This window comes from Orycteropus afer, unplaced genomic scaffold (assembly GCF_000298275.1).
Source record: "Orycteropus afer afer isolate SDZICR_OR568_19922 unplaced genomic scaffold, OryAfe1.0 scaffold00034, whole genome shotgun sequence".
Taxonomy (NCBI): domain Eukaryota; kingdom Metazoa; phylum Chordata; class Mammalia; order Tubulidentata; family Orycteropodidae; genus Orycteropus; species Orycteropus afer.
Window position 1 is genome coordinate 10,390,525 of NW_006921621.1, and position 4,185 is coordinate 10,394,709.

The 4,185-nt window shown below is 37.1% G+C and overlaps 1 protein-coding gene across 1 annotated transcript in view; it reads left to right on the forward strand.

The window, feature by feature from the left end:
• Window positions 1–4,185, forward strand: part of PLA2G7 (phospholipase A2 group VII) — a 36,799-nt gene that overhangs the window by 17,896 nt on the left and 14,718 nt on the right. The gene's annotated exons all lie outside the window — the stretch shown is intronic.

Here is a 4,185-nt window from a genome sequence, read left to right on the forward strand (position 1 = left end):
TGAACTGTGGTCAATGACATGAGACAAAGTATATGTGAACTGCTGTATGGAAAGTGAATTTGCTCTGTAAATCTTCACCCAAATCAATAAAAAAATAAAATTAAAAAAAAGAAAAATTCTTATGGTTAAAAAGTACTTAACTACACCCATGAAATAATAACTTAATGATTCACAAAATCATTTAATCTAGTCTTCTAGCACTTGGTAAGGTAGTTATGAATGTATATTATGCTTTTTCACATAGGACTCTATTGATAGGAATAAAGTAGCAATAATGGGGCATTCTTTTGGTGGAGCAACAGTTATCCAGGCTCTTAGTGAAGACCAGAGATTCAGGTAAGAGAAAAAGGTATTGGTAAGTGAGAGAACGGTAAACTGTTGGGTAGCGGGGAGAGATGGAGAGTGACTACATATGTGACATATATACAGAGAGAGAGAGAGAGAGAGCTCTGGTGGCATAGTGCCTAAGGCACTATGTCAGAAGGTTGGCAATTCAAACCTACCAGCCACTTTGTGGAGGGGAGATGAGGCAATCTACTTCTGTAAAGATTTACCACCTTAGATATCCAATGGGGGTCACTATGAGTCAGAATTGACTCAATGGAGATATATATATATATATATATATATATATATATATATATATATATATATATATATGTTGTTATGTGCCATCGAATCGGACCTGACTCATAGCGACCCCTCCTTGGGTTTCCGAGGCAGTATCACTATGGATGTAGATTGCCCCATCTTCCTTCCAAGGAGTGGCTGGTGCATTTGAACCTCCAGCCTTCTGGTTAGCAGTCCAGTGCCTTAGGCACTATGCTACCAGAGCTTATATATATAAATATATATATATATGTGTGTATATATATATATTTAAATTCTAAGGGGAAAGGGACAATTTGGGTTTTACAAGTCTCTTCCTTTGCCTCCATAAGTACTCTATACAAATATTCCTGCACAGAAACTGTATCCTTCTCCTGCTATTAAAACCTCTGTCCTCCCACCCATGATTCCCCTCATCATTCTTATTTATCTGTTCCACGGGCCTAACATTTTCATTTGGAAATCTATCTATCTATCTATGTTTTCCTGTGACATAATGATTATGATAATAATATTTCCATCTTATGGTATTTCTAGGACTTCCCCAATCAGCAGGTCATTTTTTGTTAGATTTTTTTTCAATCTTTAAATAGAGCTGGGTCTAAAATTTACACAGTACTTGAGTAGTATTTGAGACTAGACCCCAGTCTCCTAACTTGAAGAAAAATTTTTTTCTTGTATCACTTCTTCCCATACTGATGAGATCATGTAAAGCCAACCATATAGAAAGTGGGCAGGATCATTTGTGAAACTTTACCTCATACTTCTTAAAATCTATTTCAGTATGAGGGAATTTTTTTCTTTCTTCCATTTAGCCTATAACAGAGAGGATCCAAATGTTCAGGAGACCTATGATAAACTTACTTTTAAATAGAAAGTTAACATTTTCAAATGACATGCTCCATATATCTCTAGATACTTTTTCAGGTGAAAACCAAACCCAACTTACTGCCATTGAGTTGATTGTGACTCATAGCAACCCCCTTTGGGTTGAGGTGGTAAATCTTTACAGAAGTAGATTGTCCAATCTTCCTTCCTCAGAGTGGCTGGTGGGTTTGAATCACCAACCTTCTGGTTAGGAGTCAAATGTCTTAGGCACTATGCCACCAGAGCTCCTTGAAGCCCTTCTAAATGTGAAGCAATGTGTCCAACTGTTACTTTTAAAAAAGTACAATAAATATACTAGAAAATATCTAGAAGATCTGGAATTATAGGGGAAATAGTACATTTATTGTACTTTTTTCAGCCACTGCACAATTTTAAAGAAATTATTATTTTTCAATTTTATTTTGAAAACAATATTAAAAATTAATAATAAAAATTAATAAAGATAAGTATATCTTTTTAAAAGTTGTAATCCCTAGATATAGACCCCTGAGTAGTGCAACTGGTTTGCACTCAACTGCTAATCTAAAGGTTGATGGTTCAAAGCCACCCAGGGACACTGTGGAAGAAAGTCCACAAAGGCTTGTATAAAAATTACAGCCAAGAAAACTCCATGGAGCATTTCTACTCTGTAACATATGGGGTCACCATGAGTTGGAACTGACTCAGTGGCAAAAGCTTTAATTCCTATATTGCTCTTCAAGAAACTGACTGTAATTCCAGGTTTGCTTTCTTAGAAAAGCTAACCATATTCCCTGTATACACAATAAAAGTATACTAGCTCTTAAACCCAGTAAGATAACCCTTAATAAACTGGGATAGTCTGTTAATTCTACCATTTTTAGAAGGTCCTGTATGGCAGTCACTATTTAACCAGCCTTCTTTTGTCACTGTCAACAAATATCTACAGATGTGGAATTGCCTTGGATGCATGGATGTTTCCACTGGGTGATGAAGTATATTCCAGAATTCGTCAGCCCCTCTTTTTTATCAATGCTGAACGATTCCAATTTCCTGCTAATATCATACAAATGAAAAAATTATACTTACCGGGTAGAGAAAGAAAAATGATCACAATCAGGTAAGTATTACTAAGTGACTTATTTCATCGTCTGAAACAGAAACTTCAAATTTGAATAAATATTAACAGATCTCATCTGGTAGACATTATAGAAGTGTTCATCGTTTAAGCTTTCAGTTAGGGAGAGTATTATCTAACAGTCATAAAATATTATCTAATCTCAGTTTCTAAGTGCGTCTAGGCTTACTCTTTTGAAAATGAAAATGGTTTCTATAGTGTTGGTGTACATAGAGCATATACCATTAATTGAAATTTTCCTTAGTATACCTGCTACTTACATCTAAATATATGAACAGGTCTATAGTTTTTTGAGGGTGAAGGCAATTTCTTTATGAGGCTAGACTAGGAGTTCTTTAGAGGAAAAGTTAGATCAACTGTTGATATGTGAAATGTGCTTATATGTTGAGAAAATGTATGAATTTATAAATTTCCAAAAGCAAAATTGGGTCCACTGAGTTTTGGCAATATGCTTATATCCTGGACGTGAAGAAGAATTCTTCAGTAGGGGTTTCAAACTCACAATAAGATACTAAAAAGCAAAGATAGAGTTCATTCCTCCTCTATCTGAAATCTAGTTTATTCAGACAAGGAAAAAAGGGGCACCTGGGAGGAATTACATAAAACATAGGCAATAAACGTGAAAGGAAATCTATTCCATCTGAGGTAGGTAGTCAGGTTTCTTGGATGACACAAGACTAGAACTGGGTTTTGAAGGTTGAAGAGAGTTTAGATAACTAATGAGGAAGTTAATTTATCCTATTTGTGGTGGTGTAGTGAGTAAGGCATTTGGTTGCTAACAAGAAGGTCAATGATTCAAATCTACCAGCTGCTCTATGGGAAGAAGATGAGACAATCTACTTCTGTAAAGATTTACAGCCTTGGAAACCCAGTGAGGGTTGCTATGAGTTGGAATCAACAATGGCATTGGGTTTGGTTTTTGGTTTATTGGTATGTGTAAGTCTAATTCTGAAACACAAATAATATGAACCTGTAACCTTTCCTCAACCCTGCTTTCTTCATCAGCTCCTTATGATTTTTCTTCTCTTCCCTGCTAGACTCCTTGAAAGAACAGCTTATATTTGATATTTCATGTCCCTGCTTATATTTACTCTTCCAGCTCCTATGGTCTTGGTCTTGCATACTGCATCCCCACTACTGAAACTGCCCCTGCAAGGACACAAAGATGTTGCCTGCCACACCCAACAGCCTCTTTGGAATGAATATGCCTTCTTCTGTGCATCCATTTGACATTGTTGATTACCCTATTCCTCCTCCGTGGACTAACAGGACCCCACTCTTGCTTGCTGCCTCTATTGGTTAGACTGTTGTTTCCCCTTCTCCTCTACCTTCTCCTTCTGCTCAGGCCATTCTTTGACTGTTGGTGGCACCCAAGCTTCTTTTGTTGGCACTCCCATTGTCTTGGCTCTATTTACCTTCTTTATGCTGCTGACACTCAAGTTTTTACTGGAATGTAGCACAGAGGGAGAGGGAGTCAGGTGGCTCTATTTTAGCTTGTTGTTGTTGTTATGTGCCGTCGAGTCGGCCCCGACTCATAGCGACCCCTCCTTGGGTTTCCGAGGCAGTATCACTACGGAAGTAGGATTGCCCAA